The sequence below is a fragment of the Oncorhynchus mykiss genome, chromosome 23 (assembly GCF_057628025.1).
Source record: "Oncorhynchus mykiss isolate SJ-2025 chromosome 23, ASM5762802v1, whole genome shotgun sequence".
NCBI classification, from domain to species: Eukaryota; Metazoa; Chordata; class Actinopteri; order Salmoniformes; family Salmonidae; genus Oncorhynchus; species Oncorhynchus mykiss.
Genome location: NC_143044.1, coordinates 29,223,466 through 29,237,283, shown reverse-complemented (window position 1 = coordinate 29,237,283; position 13,818 = coordinate 29,223,466).

Here is a 13,818-nt window from a genome sequence, read left to right as displayed (position 1 = left end):
GCATTTCTCCTTTGCCAAGATATTTGATCCACATGGCAGGTGTGGCATATCAAGAAGCTGATTAAACAACATGATCATTACTCAGGTGCACCTTGTGCTGGGGGGCAATAAAAGACCACTCTAAAATGTGCAGTTTTGTCACACAACACAATACCACAAGTTTTGAGGGAGCGTGCAATTAACATGCTGACTGCAGAAATGTCCACCAGAGCTGTTGCCAGAGAATTGAATGTTAATTTCTCTACCATAAGCCGTCTCCTACTTTGTTTAGGAGAATTTGGCAGTACCTCCAACCAGCCTCACAACTACAGACCACATGTATGGCGTTGTGTGGGCAAGCGGTTTGCTGATGTCAATGCATTTTTTTAAGGTATCTGTGATCAACTGATGCATATCTGTATTCCCAGTCATGTGAAATCCATAGATTAGGGCGTAAGGAATGTATTTAAATGGACTGATTTCCTTATATGAAATGTAACTCGGTAAAATCAATGAAATTGTTGCATGTTGCGTTTTAATATTTTTTTTCAGTATATAATGGCAGGAGAAAGGGATTCAGCTCCAGTTGGTCACATTAGCGATCGTGTTTTCTTGCCAACAGTGTTTGCAATTCTGTAAACTACCTTTAAATATTGCAAGCCAAAATTCTACCTATTGCAACCTACTAATGACAAGCACTTTTGGTAATGAAAGTGGGCATACTCTGTAAAGAAATACCACCACCGTTAATCACTCACTCCACCCACAGCTTACAGGTAAGCAGTTCAGTGAGGGGTTATTTTCAATAGTGCATCCATGCAAACCTCTTCTGATGACTACCACATATCCTGAAGAAAGCTAATATGTATTTTAATGGAATAAACAATCAACCAAATCCTTGCAAACCCTATATCCTCTACCCTGTTATCCTGTATGTTTATCTTATAACTGTAGTAACACTGTAATTAATAGGGTAATATCATTGTTACATACAGTACCAATCAAATGTTTGGACACACCTACTCATTCAAGGATTTTTCTTTATTTTTACTATTTTCTTTCCTTCTTAATGTGTTTGAGCCAATCAGTTGTGTTGTGATAAGGTAGGGGTGGAATACAGAAGATAGAAGATATGTGGCAAAAAAAAACAAGTTAATTAGAGTTAACTGCTCCTCAGATTGCAGCCCAAATAAATGCTTCTACGAGTTGAAGTAACAGACACATCTGAACGTCAACTGTTCAGAGGAGACTGCGTGAATGAGTCCTTCATGGTCGAATTGCTGCAAAGAAACCGCTACTAAAAGGACATTATTCCTTGCTACCATTTCGAAACCAACTGCAACTCTTTGTTAAGTGTTGCAGTAAAAAAACATGTTTTACCTTTATTTAACTAGGCAAGTCAGTTAAGAACAAATTATTTTTTTCAATGATGGCCTAGGAACAGTGTGTTAACTGCCTTGTTCAGGGGCAGAACGACAGCTTTTTACCTTGCCAGCTAGGGGATTTGATATTGCAACCTTTCGGGTAATAGTCCAATGCTCTAACCACTAGGCTACCCCATTTCAGTCGCTGTAGTAGCTGATGTGTATAGTTTTGAGTCATCCACATACATAGACACACTGACCTTACTCAAAGCCAGTGGCATGTCATTTGTAAAGATTGAAAAAAGCAAGGGGCCTAAACAGCTACCCTGGGGAATTCCTGCTTCTACCTGGAATATGTTTGAGAGGCTTCCATTTAAAGAACACGCTCTGTGTTCTGTAAGACAAGCAACTCTTTATTCAAGTCTTTCCAGCAGCAGACTATAATCGATAACGTCAAAAGCTGCGCTGAAGTCTTACAAGACAGCACCCACAATAATTTTTAGCATCAATTTCTCTCAGCCAATCATCAGTCATTTGTATAAGTGCTGTGCTTGTTGAATGTCCTTCTCTAAAAGCGTGCTGAAAGTCTGTTGTCAATTTGTTTACTGTGAAAAACATTGTATCTGGTCAAACATCATTTTTTCTAGAAGTTCACTAAGGGTTGGTCGGCTATTTGAGCCAGTGAAGGAGGCTTTACCATTCTTGGGTTGTGGAATTACTTTAGCTTCCCTCCAGGCCTGAGGGCACACACTTTCTTGTAGGCTTAAATTGAAGATGTGGCAAATAGGAGTGGGGGTGCTTTGCTTAGTGACACTGTCTGTGATTTATTTAGAATTCAAGTCACACTTAACCAGCATGGCTACCACAGCAATCTGCAGCGATACAACATCCCATCTGGTTTGCGCATAGTCCCACTATCATTTGTTTTTCAACAGGACAATGACCCAACATACCTCCAGGCTGTGGAAGGGCTATTTGACCAAGAAGGAGAGTGATTGAGTGGTGCATCAGATGACTTGGCCTCCACAATCACCCGATCTCAACCCAATTAGGATGGTTTGGGATGAGTTGGACCGCAGAGTGAAGGAAAAGCAGCCAACAAGTGCACAGCATATGTGGGAACTCTTCAAGACTGTTGGGAAAGCATTCCAAGTGAAGCTGGTTGAGAGAATGCCAAGAGTGTGCAAAGCTGTCAAGACAAAGGGTGGCTACTTTGAAGAATCTAAAATATAAAATATATTTTGATTTGTTTAACAATTCTTTGGTTACTACATGATTCCATATGTGTTATTTCATAGTTTTGATGTCTTCACTATTGTTCTACAATGTAGAAAATAGTCAAAATAATGAAAAACCATTGAATGAGAAGGTGTGTCCTACCGGTACCCCCTGTACATAGCCTTGCTACTGTTAAATACATTTATTTAACTTGCCTAGTGAAATAAATTCTTAATTTACAATGACGCTGGGCCAATTGTGCAGCATCCTATGGGACTCTCGATCACGGCCGGTTGTGACACAGCCCGGGATCAAACCAAGGTCTGTAGTGACACTTTTAGCACTGAGATGAAGTGCCTTAGATCGCTGCGCCACTTGTGCTACTGGTCACTATTACTCTTGTTCACATGTGTATACATTACCACTAGTATATAACCATAAGTATTTACAGTGCATTCGGGGAGCGTGCATAATATTCAGACCCCTTGACTTTTTCCACATTTTGTTACGTTACAGCCTTATATTAAAATTGATAAAATACATTCTCCTCATCAATCTACACACAATACTATAATGACAAAGCGAAAACAAGTTTTTAGACATTTTTGCACATTTATTAAAACTAAAAAACAGATACCTTATCTACGTAAGTATTCAGACTCAAAATTGAGCTCAGGTGCATCCTGTTTGCATTGATCACCCTTGAAGTTTCTACAACTTGATTGGATTCCACCTGTGGTAAATTCAATTGATTGGACATGATTTAGAAAGGCACACATCTGTCTATATAAGGTTCCACAGTTGACAGTGCATGTCAGAGCATAAACCAAGCCATGAGGTCGAAGGAATTGTCCGTAGAGCTCTGAGACAGGATTGTGTCGAGGCACAAATCTAGGGAAGGGCACCAAAAAATGTCTGCAGCATTGAAGATCCCCCAAGAACACAGTGGCCTCCATCATTCTTAAATGGAAGAAGTTTGGAACCACCAAGACTCTTCCTAGAGCTGGCCGCCCAGTCATACTGAGCAATCGGGGGAGATGGGTCTTGGTTCTGGAGGTGACCAAGAACCCAATGGTCACTAACAGAGCTCCAGAGTTCCTCTGTGTTAGAGGGAGAACCTTCCAGAAGGACAACCATCTCTGCAGCACTCCACTATTGAGCAATTTATGGTAGAGTGGCTAGACAGATGGCACTCCTCAGTAAAAGGTACATGGCAGCCCGCTTGGAGTTTGCCAAAAGGCACCTAAAGGACTCAGACCATGAGAAACAAGATTCTCTGGTCTGATGAAACCAAGATTGAACTCTTTGGACTGAATGCCAAGTGTCACGTCTGGAGGGAACCTGGCACCATCGCTACGGTGAAGCATGGTGGTGGCAGCATCGTGTTGTGGGGATATTTGTCAGCGACAGGGACTGGGAGGCTAGTTAGGATTGAGGGAAAGATGAACGGAACAAATTACAGAGAGATCCTTGATGAAAACCTGCTCCAGAATGCTCAGGACCTCAGACTGGGGCGAAGGTTCACCTTCCAACAGGACAACCCTAAGCACACAGCCAAGACAACACAGGAGTGGCTTGGGGACATGTCTCAATGTCCTTGAGTGGCCCAGCCAGAACCCGAACTTGAACCCGATCGAACATCTCTGGAGAAACCTGAAAATAGCTGTGCAGCGACACTCCGCATCCAATCGGTCAGAGCTTGAGAGGATCTACAAAGAAGAATGGGAGAAACTCCCCAAATACAGGTTTGCCAAGCATGTAGCATCATACCCAAGAAGACTCTTTCTTGGCTGTAATCGCTGCCAAAGGGTCTTCAACAAAGTACTGAATAAAGGGTCTGAATACTTATGCAAATGTGATATTTTATTTGTTCTTTTTAATATATTTGCTAAAATTTCTAAAAACCTGTTTTTGTTTTATCATTATGGGGTATGTGTAGATTGATGAGGATAATTTGTTTTTTATCCATTTTTGAATAAGGCTGTAACGTAACAAAATTTGGAGGAAGTCAAGGGGTCTGAATATTTTCTGAATGCACTGTATGTATTCATGCTACCAGTCAATTTCCAACACTGTTTACATGTATATCCACCTATCAGGCCTATACTGTCACTCTAACACACACTCACTTACACACTCACACACACACACACACACACACTTACATTTATATACAAACACTCAATAACATGCATGCACCCAGGGCCAGCTCTAGACTTTTGGGGGTAAAACATGTTAGTGGCCCATTACTTGACTTTGGAGGGAAACATATATGTTTTAAATTAATTTCCTGCAATTCTACACATTTTGCCAAAGAAAATGTTGCAGTTTTAGTGCAAGTTTTATGCAATTCTGCACTTTTTGCGATGGGGAGGAGGGAACGTTTCAATTTTATAATACTTTTCATGCAATTCCAGTCATTTGCCATAGGGCAGAGATTTTTTGTTGTTGCAGTTTTACAGCTAATTTCCTGCAATTCTACCCAATTTTGTAATGACATATGCCGTTAATGATATCTGAGTGAGAATGACAAACAAAATCAGTGGGGCCCCCTGGAGGTCAGGGCCCCTCGGTGGGTGCCCGTTCATTATTAGGCCATGATTACTACTGTACAAGTTTAGATATCTGGCTAGACTAGCTACTGTCAATGACTGACATAAGAGAAACAAATCTACATTTCGAAATTTCACCAAGAGGCCGGGAGCACTAAGTAACCTCTTATTCCTGGAACCGGCCCTGCACGCAACCACCTACCACTTATGCTGCTGCTATACTGTTTATTATTATTATTTATCCTGCTACAAGTAACTTTATCCTAATCCCCACCTGTATGTACATAGTGTACATCTACCCCCAATAGTCCAGTATCCCTGAACATTGTACATTTGGCACTGACCCTGTATATAGCTTCTGAATTTATTTCACGTTTTCTCTTTTTTTATACTATTTTGATATTGATTACTGCACTGTCGGGTAGAAAATGTAAGTTAAATATTTCACTGTACATGTGACAATAAAACTTGAACTTGTAAATTGTGTATATGCAGGGCTGTCCTGTGAAAGAGACCTGGTCTCAATGGGACTCGCTGCTAAAATAAAGGTAAAATAAATAATAAACCCATAGACATTATGAAATGATTTGTATTTGATACATCATTGAAATTTGTTCAAGTAACCTTGAGAAATTCTATTTCTATTGGAAATCATGTTATCTTTGACCTTACTCAATGAACAAAGCCATTTCATTACAGGGACGTGAGAAGGTTCCTGTTTTTTTGACCCGCGGACGCAAGGGAAACATCTGTGAACAATTTTTAAGCAGTTTCAGTAATGTCTACTTTTGGGGCTTTCTCTGACTCACATTTCCTCATTAGTGTCGGCCAAAACCTACTTAAAATCTGAGTGCGTAACAAAAATTGTAATGCAAATTTCCCAACCGGCAACAATCAAATTTACAGATGCGCTATATTAATTTGACCGTGCTGTTTACAGCAGAAAAATAATTCTGCAGCAACAGGAAATGTGAATTATTATATGGATTATAATGAATGGACATTTTTGTAGGGGTTGATACATTTTTGATTAAGGTAAATAAAAATGTATTCATAAACTAGTGGAAATTACAAACTTTATAAGCATTTTACACTACAATTGTCATTTTTCCTTAAAAGGATACTTTATCAAGGATATTTATCAACTTGCCCAGAGTCAGATTACCTTGTGGATACCAATTTTATGTCTATGTGTCCAGTTTGAAGGAAGCTCGAGGTAGTTCCGGAAGTTGTAGCAATGCAAGGCTGAAGAAATCATGTCATAAAACGAAGACTCTAACAAGAACCTACAGTGAAAGCAAACAAAACGTTCAATTATTGTGCAAAAGTTCTGTCAAGTTCCAACAACTTTTAACCTGCATATGTATGGCTTGTGTTGAAAAGATGGTGCTGGAGTGGATAGAAGCTGTCTTACGGGCTCTTAACCAATTCTGACATTTTATGTGTTTTTTTTACACTGATCTTTAACATAATGTCTCCGCCATTATTTCCTATGACCGAAACAGCTTCTGGACATTAGAGCAGCGATCATTATACTCGATTTGGATGAAATTGTCTACCTCTACGTATCGGAAGCTCTGACATTCTGCTCATTCTGGACCAGTCTCTAATCCCCGGGACTCGAAAGCGGCGGCAAAAGAGAGGCAGGCGAGGAGGCATCCTGACAAGAGTACATTGGTGGGCAAAAAGAGATCGCCATTGCGCTCTGTTCTATTGGTGAATGTACAGCCAGTGGAGAACAAACTGGATGAGCTCCATTTGAGACTATCCTATCAACGGGACCTGAAAAACTGTAATATTCTATGTTTCTCGGGGTTGTGGCTGAACGAGGACATAGATAACATACAATACATCTAGCTGTTTTTTCTATGCATCGTCAACACCGGACAGCAGACTCGGGTAAGACAAAGGGAGGAGGGGTGTGTCTCTTAACAGCAGCCGGTGCATGATTTCTAATGTTAAGGACGTCTCAAGTTTTCTCTCTCCTGAGTTAGAAAACTTCATGATAAGCTGTAGACCATGCTATTTATATAGTTTTATATATAGTTTTCATCTATATTTTTCATAGCTGTCTATTTGCAACCTCAAACCTGAACACCTAATTAAATGGCAACCCAGACTATTTGCATTGTCCCCCCTCTTTTACACCATTGCTACTCTCTGTTGTTATCATCTATGCATAGTCACTTTAATAACTCTACCTACATGTACATATTACCTCAACTAACCGGTGCCCCCGCACATTGACTCTGTACCGGTATCCCCCTGTATATAGTCTCGCTATTGTTATTTTACTGGTGCTCTTTAATTACTCATTACTTGTATTTCTTATTCTTATCTGTATTTTTTTTAAATTGCGTTGTTGGTTAGGGGCTCGTAAGTAAGTATTTCACTGTAAGGTCTACACTTGGTGTATTCGGCGCATGTGACTAATACACATTTTATTTGATTTTTAAACCGATGCTGGCACTGTACTCAACAAGTGGTGTAGGGCCATAAGCAAACAGTAAATTGTACATCCAGAGGCGGAGTTTCTCATGGCCGGTAATTTTAATGCAGGGAAACTGTTTTACCTCATTTTTAACAGCATGTCACCTGTGCAACTAGAGGCAACAAAACTATAGATCACTTTTACCCAACACATAGAAAAGCATTCAAGGCCCTCTCTTGCCATCCCTTTGGCAAATCAGATCATACTCTAACTTTATCCTCCTGCTTCCTGCTTAGAAGAAAAAACTCTGAAGTGATCCGATGGAGCGGATGCTAAGCTACGGGACTGTTTCGCTAGCAGACTGGAATATGTTTTGGGATTCATCCAATAACACTGAGGAGTTTACCATATCAGTCACCGGCTTCATTAATAAGTATGAGGACAGACGCTGGGAGACGAGAAGCAAGGGGTGAAGATTTAATGGATAAACGGACATACAGTATAACAAAACAGGAACAGCGTCTGGACATAGGGAACAAAACAACATGAATGCAGACATGGGGAAGAAACTGAAGAAGTGACAGATATAGGGGAGGCAATCAATAAGTAATAGAGTCTAGGTGAGTCCCGTGAAGCCCTGATGTGCGAAACGACGGTGTCTAGCACCATTTAGTGCCAGAGAGGGGAGCGGTAGCAGGCGTGACAAATAAGTGTATCAACTACGTCGTTCCGACAGTGACCGTGTAAGTACAGTACATACCCCAACCAGAAGCCATGGATTACAGCCAATATCTACACTAATCTGGATGCTTATAAGAATTCCAGCTATGAACTCCGAGACATCAAACATGCAAAGTGTCAATACAGGGCTAAGAACGAATCCTATTACATCGGCTCTGACGCACGATAGATGTGGCAGGGCTTGCAAACTATCATCGATGACAAAGGGGAAACCAGACGCGAGCTGCCCAGTGGCACGAGCCTACCAGATGAGCTAAATACCTGCTATGCTCGCTTCGAGGGAAGAAACACTGAGCCATGCATGAGAGCACCAGCTCTTCCGGATGACTGTGATCTCGCTCTCCATAGCCAATGTAAGACTTTTAGGTTAAACAGGTTCACATTCTAAGGGCTGCAGGACCAGACGAAATACCAGGATGCTTACTCAGAGCATGCTGGACAGTGTCTCACTGTTCAGACCAGCTGGACAGTGTCTTCACTGACATTTTCAACCTATCCCTGACCCGGTCTGTAATACCAACTGGTTTCAAGCAGACCATCGTGGTCCTGTGCCCAAGAACACCAAGGTAACCTGCCAAAATGACTATCGCACCATAGTGTTACAGAGTCTAGTTGATAGGTAATCGACTAGCTGGGCTGTTGCCCAGAGTCCGTGTGTAGGGACTTTTACAATACTTGAACAAGGCTTTTGAACTTCTCATTGGTGTCTGTCTGTATTCCTTTATCCAACATATCATACTGAAACATGGTGTCAGAAGTGAGGCTTCTACCACACCAAGCTCTCCAGCTCGTGGCCCTAATCCTGCCCGTCAAAGCCCATACTTACTCACGGGTGGATTGGCTGTGTTAGCCACCAGACAGGCTTACAAGGGACTATGTTAACTTGTCCTATGTTCATATAAAAAAAATATTAAAAAGAGGAAGGTGACAACAGAAGTAAAAAGAAAATGTAATGCTTTTTCAATTGTTATGACTTGACTGTTAAGAACTTAATGTTGTGCTGTTATGTTTGCACTTTCTATTGAAAAGGATGATGTTACAGTGTTAAGTTGATTGGTAATCGACTAGCTGGGCTGTTCCCCAGACTCCGTGTGTAAGGACTTGTACAATGCTTGAACAAGGCTATTGAACTTAACATTGGTGTCTGTCTTTATTCTTTTATCCCAACACATCATACTGAAACAAATAGCACTCACATTTATAGCCATGAAATTCGAAAAGGCTGATTAAGGTTTACATCAACACCATCATCCCAGACACCCTGGACCCACTCCAATAAAGCATACCGCCCCAACAGATCCACAGATGGCGCAATCTCGATTGCACTCCACACTGCCCTCAGCCACCTGGATAAAAGGAATGCCTACGTAAGAATGCTGTTCATTGACTACAGCTCAGCATTCAACACCATAGTTCCCTCCAAGCTCATCACCATCCACATTGATGGGGCTGTAGTGGAGCGGGTCGAAAACTTCAAGTTCCTCTTTGTCCACATCACTAAGAAATTAACATGTTCCACACACACCCACACAGGAGGCTGAAAACTTTTTGGGCACTCATATCCTCAAAAGGATTTATACAGCTGCACCATTGACAGCATCTTGACTAGCTGCATAACCGCTTTGTATGGCAACTGCAAGGCACCCGACCGCAAGGCGCTACAGAGGGTGGTGAGTACAGCCCAGTACATCACTGGGGCCGAGCTCCCTGCCATTCAGGACCTCTATACCAGGTGGTGTCAGAGGAAGGCCCAAAAAATTGCTTTATGAATTCACTCACAAATAGATTGAGAACTCTCATGTAAGTGGAATGCATAAAACATAGGAATAGAAGCATAAGAAATGCCCTGAGGCACGTTCAACAAGGCTTTTGTTTGCAGGGAACATGTTGCCAGAGTAACAATTTCAGTTGAACGATGTGAAGGAACGTTTCAAAATGTTATGGAAAGACATGAAACAGCTAGTTTTGTAAGGATTACTGTGGCTTTTTAGGGACAATATTCAAACTGAAAACGACTTAACTATTCCTATTAATAACTTAAATATTCCAATTAATATAGTAGAAAGTCTACATGGCTGCCACGCCCTGACCTTAGTTCCTTTTTTATGGCTCTGTTTTTTGTTTAGTCAGGGCGTGAGTTGGGGTGGGCATTCTATGTTTTTGTTCTAGGTTTTGTATTTCTGTGTTTGGCCTGGTATGGTTCCCAATCAGAGGCAGCTGTCGATCGTTGTCTCTGATTGAGAGCCATACTTAGGTAGCCTGTTTTCCCATTATGATTTATGGGTAGTTATTTTCTGTTTAGTGTGATGTTTCACCTGACAGGACTGTTTCGTTTCTTTCATTCACTTTGCTCAGTTCTAATAAATTAACATGACATGACACTTACCACACTGCATATTGGTCCGATCCTTCCTACTCCTCCTCAGACGAAGAGGAGAAACGTTACAATGTTGGGGCTGTAGTTGATTATTTTTAGCGTCAGTTTAGACCCAAAACAGATATTTACGTTTGCCGCACACTATATTCTCAGACTGTTAGCTAACGTTAGAGAACGATCACGGCTAACACAAAACAAATGGAATATATTAGCTAACGTTACCCAACGTTCGCAAACTATTTCCCTTGTTGAATGCACCACTCTATCATGACATACAAACAAGCAAAAAACCTTATGTGGAATAGACAGTCAGTCAACTAAGTTGAATGCTTGTTTCCACAAAAGGACTACCTAATAATACATATATTGGTCCCGCTTTAAATGATCAGCTTATAAGGGACTACATAATCATAAATACATTTGTCCCGCTTTAAATGACCTTCAGCTTATAAATGTGTGACAAAGCATAACCATATGTCATGCTTTATAAAGCGTTTGTAAATGTGGCAGAACTGTGTGACATAATCACCAATGTCAAATGTGACATAACCCACTTTGTAGAATATGATAGAAACGTGCTTTATAAAGGGTGACATGTTGTGCTGAAGGATGGCATACGCTCTAAAGGCGCGCTGTTCATGTTAGTCGCATTACACGTAATCTCATTCCCAGACTATTCGGTCCAAATGCACGGAAGGTCTAGTGGACCAACGCATCAAACTTGGCCTTCATTAGTTAGGGTTAGGTTTAAAATCAATATTTAAGAAGAGAAATTGTGGAAATGGCCAGCATTAGCCATAATTGACTTTTTGACTGTGTTAGCTAGTGACAATGACAAATACTTTACTCAGGTCACTCCTATAGAATTCTATGGTCACTCCCACTTTGAATGCTTGATGTCCCGGGCTTATTTGTGCAGTGTGAGAAATCAAATCAAATCAAATTGTATTAGTCACATGCGACGAATACAACAAATGTAGACCTTACAGTGAAATGCTTACTTACAAGCCCCTAACCAACAATGCAAATTAAGAATAAGAAAGAAAAGATACGGATAAAAATATGAAATAAAAGTAACGAGTAATTAAAGAGCAGCAGTAAAATAACAATAGCTAGACTATATACAGAGGGGTACCGGTACAGAGTCAATGTGCGGGGGGCACCGGTTAGTTGAGGTAATATGTACATGTAGGTAGAGTTATTAAAGTGACTATGCATAGATGATAACAACAGAATGTAAAAGCGGTGTAAAAGGGGGGGGGGGGGGGGGGGGCAATGCAAATAGTCCAGGTAGCTGTCCAGAGCTGTTCAGGAGTCTTATGGCTTGGGGATAGAAGCTGCTTAGAATCCTCTTGGACCTAAACTTGGCTCTCCGGTACCCCCTGCCGGGCGGTACCAGAGAGAACAGTCTATGACTAGGGTGGCTGAAGTCTTTCACAATTTTTAGGGCCTTCCTCTGATACCGCCTGGTATATACAGTGGGGCAAAAAAGTATTTAGTCAGCCACCAATTTTGCAAGTTCTCCCACTTAAAAAGATGCACTTCAACTATGACAGACAAAATGAGGAAAAAAATCCAGAAAATCACATTGTAGGATTTTTTATTTATTTATTTGCAAATTATGGTGGAAAATAAGTATTTGGTCACCTACAAACAAGCAAGATTTCTGGCTCTCACAGACCTGTAACTTCTTCTTTAAGAGGCTCCTCTGTCCTCCACTCGTTACCCGTATTAATGGTACCTGTTTGAACTTGTTATCAGTTTAAAAGACACCTGTCCACAACCTCAAACAGTCACACTCCAAACTCCACTATGGCCAAGACCAAAGAGCTGTCAAAGGACACCAGAAACAAAATTGTAGACCTGCACCAGGCTGGGAAGACTGAATCTGCTATAGGTAAGCAGCTTGGTTTGAAGAAATCAACTGTGGGAGCAATTATTAGGAAATGGAAGACATACAAGACCACTGATAATCTCCCTCGATCTGGAGCTCCACGCAAGATCCCACCCCGTGGGGTCAAAATGATCACAAGAACGGTGAGCAAAAATCCCAGAACCACACGGGGGGGACCTAGTGAATGACCTGCAGAGAGCTGGGACCAAAGTAACAAAGCCTACCATCAGTAACACACTACGCCGCCAGAGTCTCAAATCCTGCAGTGCCAGACGTGTCCCCCTGCTTAAGCCAGTACATGTCCAGGCCCGTCAGAAGTTTGCTAGAGAGCATTTGGATGATCCAGAAGAAGATTGGGAGAATGTCATATGGTCAGATGAAACTAAAATATAACTTTTTGGTAAAAACTCAACTCGTCGTGTTTGGAGGACAAAGAATGCTGAGTTGATTCCAAAGAACACCATACCTACTGTGAAGCATGGGGGTGGAAACATCATGCTTTGGGGCTGTTTTTCTGCAAAGGGACCAGGACGACTGATCCGTGCAAAGGAAAGAATGAATGGGGCCATATATTGTGAGATTTTGAGTGAAAACCTCCTTCCGTCAGCAAGGGCATTGAAGATGAAACATGGCTGGGTCTTTCAGCATGACAATCATCCCAAACTCACACCCCGGGCAACGAAGGAGTGGCTTTGTAAGAAGCATTTCAAGGTCCTGGAGTGGCCTAGCCAGTCTCCAGATCTCAACCCCATAGAAAATCTTTGGAGGGAGTTGAAAGTCCGTGTTGCCCAGCAACAGCCCAAAACATCACTGCTCTAGAGGAGATCTGCATGGAGGAATGGGCCAAAATACCAGCAACAGTGTGTGAAAACCTTTGCCAACAAAGGGTATATAACAAAGTATTGAGAAACTTTTGTTATTGACCAAATACTTATTTTTCACCATCATTTGCAAATAAATTCATAAAAGATCCTACAATGTGATTTTCTGGATTTTTTTCCTCATTTTGTCTGTCATAGTTGAAGTGTACCAATGATGAAAATTACAGGCCTCTCTCATCTTTTTAAGTGGGAGAACTTGCACAATTGGTGGCTGACTAAATACTGTTTTGCCCCACTATAGGTCCTGGATGGCAGGAAGCTTGGCCTGATGTACTGAGCCGTTCGCACTACCCTCTGTAGTGTCTTGCGGTTTGAGGCAGAGCAGTTGCCGTAACAGCTGTAGAACCTTTTGAGGATCTGAGGACCATGCCAAATCTTTTT